Here is a 6566-nt window from a genome sequence, read left to right on the forward strand (position 1 = left end):
TACGATCTCTTCTCAATCCTGTTAGGGACAGAGTCTGCTGAATTTTAGGGAAACTGTGTTCTACAAACTACAATCGATATTGCTGTGTGGTGTGGGATTGGAGATAGGCAGGTGTCAGTGATCCACATCCATTTTTCTGTGTGTGAGCTGCAGTGAACACAATCTTTTTGGGCTGCAGTGAACACAATCTTTTTGGGCTGCAGTGAACACAATCTTTTTGGGCTGCAGTGAACACAATCTTTTTGGGGTGCAGTGAACAAAATCTTTTTGGGGTGCAGTGAACACAATCCTTTTTGGTGTGCAGTGAACACAATCTTTGTGGGGTGCAGTGAACAAAATCCTTTGTGGGGTGCAGTGAACACAATCTTTTTGGGGTGCAGTGAACAAAATCCTTTTTGGGGTGCAGTGAACAACATCCTTTTTGGGGTGCAGTGAACACAATCTTTTTGGGGTGCAGTGAACAAAATCCTTTGTGGGGTGCAGTGAACACAATCTTTTTGGGGTGCAGTGAACACAATCTTTTTGGGGTGGAGTGAACAACATCCTTTTTGGGGTGCAGTGAACAAAATCCTTTTTGGGGTGCAGTGAACAAAATCATTTTTGGGGTGCAGTGAACACAATCTTTTTGGGGTGCAGTGAACACAATCTTTGTGGGGTGCAGTGAACACAATCTTTTTGGGGTGGAGTGAACAACATCCTTTTTGGGGTGCAGTGAACAACATCCTTTTTGGGGTGCAGTGAACACAATCTTTTTGGGGTGCAGTGAACACAATCTTTGTGGGGTACAGTGAACAGAATCTTTGTGGGGTGCAGTGAACACAATCTTTGGGGGGTACAGTGAACACAATCTTTGTGAGGTGCAGTGAACACAATCTTTGTGGGGTGCAGTGAACACAATCATTGTGGGGTGCAGTGAACTCAATCTTTGTGGGGTACAGTGAACACAATCTCATACTGAAGGTTTGAGGGTGCTGCCTGTTCCATACTCCCCCTACTCCTCATCTAGCCTTTTAGGGGTACAAACAATAGTAATTGGGGCCTAGTGTGGTTGTGTACGTGTGATATACATACACTTTTTTGGGATCATATTTTCTATTCCGCTATTTAATCAAAAACCTTTGGGGATCAGTTAAATTGGGGGATAGTCTGTGTTGGTACGTGTGAGAGAGATCCACCTTTCCAAGTTGTTGGGGTTCATCTCATACTTCTGAAGGTTTGAGGGTGCTGCCTGTTCCATACTCCCCCTACTCCTAGCCTTTTAGGGGTACAAACAATAGTAATTGGGGCCTAGTGTGGTTGTGTACGTGTGATATACATACACTTTTTTGGGATCATATTTTCTATTCCGCTATTTAATCAAAAACCTTTGGGGATCAGTTAAATTGGGGGATAGTCTGTGTTGGTACGTGTGAGAGAGATCCACCTTTCCAAGTTGTTGGGGTTCATCTCATACTTCTGAAGGTTTGAGGGTGCTGCCTGTTCCATACTCCCCCTACTCCTAGCCTTTTAGGGGTACAAACAATAGTAATTGGGGCCTAGTGTGGTTGTGTACGTGTGATATACATACACTTTTTTGGGATCATATTTTCTATTCCGCTATTTAATCAAAAACCTTTGGGGATCAGTTAAATTGGGGGATAGTCTGTGTTGGTACGTGTGAGAGAGATCCACCTTTCCAAGTTGTTGGGGTTCATCTCATACTTCTGAAGGTTTGAGGGTGCTGCCTGTTCCATACTCCCCCTACTCCTAGCCTTTTAGGGGTACAAACAATAGTAATTGGGGCCTAGTGTGGTTGTGTACGTGTGATATACATACACTTTTTTGGGATCATATTTTCTATTCCGCTATTTAATCAAAAACCTTTGGGGATCAGTTAAATTGGGGGATAGTCTGTGTTGGTACGTGTGAGAGAGATCCACCTTTCCAAGTTGTTGGGGTTCATCTCATACTTCTGAAGGTTTGAGGGTGCTGCCTGTTCCATACTCCCCCTACTCCTAGCCTTTTAGGGGTACAAACAATAGTAATTGGGGCCTAGTGTGGTTGTGTACGTGTGATATACATACACTTTTTTGGGATCATATTTTCTATTCCGCTATTTAATCAAAAACCTTTGGGGATCAGTTAAATTGGGGGATAGTCTGTGTTGGTACGTGTGAGAGAGATCCACCTTTCCAAGTTGTTGGGGTTCATCTCATACTTCTGAAGGTTTGAGGGTGCTGCCTGTTCCATACTCCCCCTACTCCTAGCCTTTTAGGGGTACAAACAATAGTAATTGGGGCCTAGTGTGGTTGTGTACGTGTGATATACATACACTTTTTTGGGATCATATTTTCTATTCCGCTATTTAATCAAAAACCTTTGCGGATCAGTTAAATTGGGGGATAGTCTGTGTTGGTACGTGTGAGAGAGATCCACCTTTCCAAGTTGTTGGGGTTCATCTCATACTTCTGAAGGTTTGAGGGTGCTGCCTGTTCCATACTCCCCCTACTCCTAGCCTTTTAGGGGTACAAACAATAGTAATTGGGGCCTAGTGTGGTTGTGTACGTGTGATATACATACACTTTTTTGGGATCATATTTTCTATTCCGCTATTTAATCAAAAACCTTTGGGGATCAGTTAAATTGGGGGATAGTCTGTGTTGGTACGTGTGAGAGAGATCCACCTTTCCAAGTTGTTGAGGTTCATCTCATACTTCTGAAGGTTTGAGGGTGCTGCCTGTTCCATACTCCCCCTACTCCTAGCCTTTTAGGGGTACAAACAATAGTAATTGGGGCCTAGTGTGGTTGTGTACGTGTGATATACATACACTTTTTTGGGATCATATTTTCTATTCCGCTATTTAATCAAAAACCTTTGGGGATCAGTTAAATTGGGGGATAGTCTGTGTTGGTACGTGTGAGAGAGATCCACCTTTCCAAGTTGTTGGGGTTCATCTCATACTTCTGAAGGTTTGAGGGTGCTGCCTGTTCCATACTCCCCCTACTCCTAGCCTTTTAGGGGTACAAACAATAGTAATTGGGGCCTAGTGTGGTTGTGTACGTGTGATATACATACACTTTTTTGGGATCATATTTTCTATTCCGCTATTTAATCAAAAACCTTTGGGGATCAGTTAAATTGGGGGATAGTCTGTGTTGGTACGTGTGAGAGAGATCCACCTTTCCAAGTTGTTGAGGTTCATCTCATACTTCTGAAGGTTTGAGGGTGCTGCCTGTTCCATACTCCCCCTACTCCTAGCCTTTTAGGGGTACAAACAATAGTAATTGGGGCCTAGTGTGGTTGTGTACGTGTGATATACATACACTTTTTTGGGATCATATTTTCTATTCCGCTATTTAATCAAAAACCTTTGGGGATCAGTTAAATTGGGGGATAGTCTGTGTTGGTACGTGTGAGAGAGATCCACCTTTCCAAGTTGTTGGGGTTCATCTCATACTTCTGAAGGTTTGAGGGTGCTGCCTGTTCCATACTCCCCCTACTCCTAGCCTTTTAGGGGTACAAACAATAGTAATTGGGGCCTAGTGTGGTTGTGTACGTGTGATATACATACACTTTTTTGGGATCATATTTTCTATTCCGCTATTTAATCAAAAACCTTTGGGGATCAGTTAAATTGGGGGATAGTCTGTGTTGGTACGTGTGAGAGAGATCCACCTTTCCAAGTTGTTGGGGTTCATCTCATACTTCTGAAGGTTTGAGGGTGCTGCCTGTTCCATACTCCCCCTACTCCTAGCCTTTTAGGGGTACAAACAATAGTAATTGGGGCCTAGTGTGGTTGTGTACGTGTGATATACATACACTTTTTTGGGATCATATTTTCTATTCCGCTATTTAATCAAAAACCTTTGGGGATCAGTTAAATTGGGGGATAGTCTGTGTTGGTACGTGTGAGAGAGATCCACCTTTCCAAGTTGTTGGGGTTCATCTCATACTTCTGAAGGTTTGAGGGTGCTGCCTGTTCCATACTCCCCCTACTCCTAGCCTTTTAGGGGTACAAACAATAGTAATTGGGGCCTAGTGTGGTTGTGTACGTGTGATATACATACACTTTTTTGGGATCATATTTTCTATTCCGCTATTTAATCAAAAACCTTTGGGGATCAGTTAAATTGGGGGATAGTCTGTGTTGGTACGTGTGAGAGAGATCCACCTTTCCAAGTTGTTGGGGTTCATCTCATACTTCTGAAGGTTTGAGGGTGCTGCCTGTTCCATACTCCCCCTACTCCTAGCCTTTTAGGGGTACAAACAATAGTAATTGGGGCCTAGTGTGGTTGTGTACGTGTGATATACATACACTTTTTTGGGATCATATTTTCTATTCCGCTATTTAATCAAAAACCTTTGGGGATCAGTTAAATTGGGGGATAGTCTGTGTTGGTACGTGTGAGAGAGATCCACCTTTCCAAGTTGTTGAGGTTCATCTCATACTTCTGAAGGTTTGAGGGTGCTGCCTGTTCCATACTCCCCCTACTCCTAGCCTTTTAGGGGTACAAACAATAGTAATTGGGGCCTAGTGTGGTTGTGTACGTGTGATATACATACACTTTTTTGGGATCATATTTTCTATTCCGCTATTTAATCAAAAACCTTTGGGGATCAGTTAAATTGGGGGATAGTCTGTGTTGGTACGTGTGAGAGAGATCCACCTTTCCAAGTTGTTGGGGTTCATCTCATACTTCTGAAGGTTTGAGGGTGCTGCCTGTTCCATACTCCCCCTACTCCTAGCCTTTTAGGGGTACAAACAATAGTAATTGGGGCCTAGTGTGGTTGTGTACGTGTGATATACATACACTTTTTTGGGATCATATTTTCTATTCCGCTATTTAATCAAAAACCTTTGGGGATCAGTTAAATTGGGGGATAGTCTGTGTTGGTACGTGTGAGAGAGATCCACCTTTCCAAGTTGTTGAGGTTCATCTCATACTTCTGAAGGTTTGAGGGTGCTGCCTGTTCCATACTCCCCCTACTCCTAGCCTTTTAGGGGTACAAACAATAGTAATTGGGGCCTAGTGTGGTTGTGTACGTGTGATATACATACACTTTTTTGGGATCATATTTTCTATTCCGCTATTTAATCAAAAACCTTTGGGGATCAGTTAAATTGGGGGATAGTCTGTGTTGGTACGTGTGAGAGAGATCCACCTTTCCAAGTTGTTGGGGTTCATCTCATACTTCTGAAGGTTTGAGGGTGCTGCCTGTTCCATACTCCCCCTACTCCTAGCCTTTTAGGGGTACAAACAATAGTAATTGGGGCCTAGTGTGGTTGTGTACGTGTGATATACATACACTTTTTTGGGATCATATTTCTATTCCGCTATTTAATCAAAAACCTTTGGGGATCAGTTAAATTGGGGGATAGTCTGTGTTGGTACGTGTGAGAGAGATCCACCTTTCCAAGTTGTTGGGGTTCATCTCATACTTCTGAAGGTTTGAGGGTGCTGCCTGTTCCATACTCCCCCTACTCCTAGCCTTTTAGGGGTACAAACAATAGTAATTGGGGCCTAGTGTGGTTGTGTACGTGTGATATACATACACTTTTTTGGGATCATATTTTCTATTCCGCTATTTAATCAAAAACCTTTGGGGATCAGTTAAATTGGGGGATAGTCTGTGTTGGTACGTGTGAGAGAGATCCACCTTTCCAAGTTGTTGAGGTTCATCTCATACTTCTGAAGGTTTGAGGGTGCTGCCTGTTCCATACTCCCCCTACTCCTAGCCTTTTAGGGGTACAAACAATAGTAATTGGGGCCTAGTGTGGTTGTGTACGTGTGATATACATACACTTTTTTGGGATCATATTTTCTATTCCGCTATTTAATCAAAAACCTTTGGGGATCAGTTAAATTGGGGGATAGTCTGTGTTGGTACGTGTGAGAGAGATCCACCTTTCCAAGTTGTTGGGGTTCATCTCATACTTCTGAAGGTTTGAGGGTGCTGCCTGTTCCATACTCCCCCTACTCCTAGCCTTTTAGGGGTACAAACAATAGTAATTGGGGCCTAGTGTGGTTGTGTACGTGTGATATACATACACTTTTTTGGGATCATATTTTCTATTCCGCTATTTAATCAAAAACCTTTGGGGATCAGTTAAATTGGGGGATAGTCTGTGTTGGTACGTGTGAGAGAGATCCACCTTTCCAAGTTGTTGGGGTTCATCTCATACTTCTGAAGGTTTGAGGGTGCTGCCTGTTCCATACCCCCCCTACTCCTCATCTAGCCTTTTAGGGGTACAAACAATAGTAATTGGGGCCTAGTGTGGTTGTGTACGTGCGAGATACATACACTTTTTTTGATCATATTTCCTATTCCGCTATTCAATAAAAACCTTTGAGGATCAATTGAATTGCGGGATAGTCTGTGTCGGTACGTGTGAGAGAGATCCACCTTTCCAAGTTGTTGGGGTTCATCTCATACTTCTGAAGGTTTGAGGGTGCTGCCTGTTCCATACCCCCCCTACTCCTCATCTAGCCTTTTAGGGGTACAAACAATAGTAATTGGGGCCTAGTGTGGTTGTGTACGTGCGAGATACATACACTTTTTTTGATCATATTTCCTATTCCGCTAT

This window comes from Pelophylax lessonae (assembly GCF_965119305.1).
Source record: "Pelophylax lessonae genome assembly, chromosome: 6".
NCBI lineage: Eukaryota > Metazoa > Chordata > Amphibia > Anura > Ranidae > Pelophylax > Pelophylax lessonae.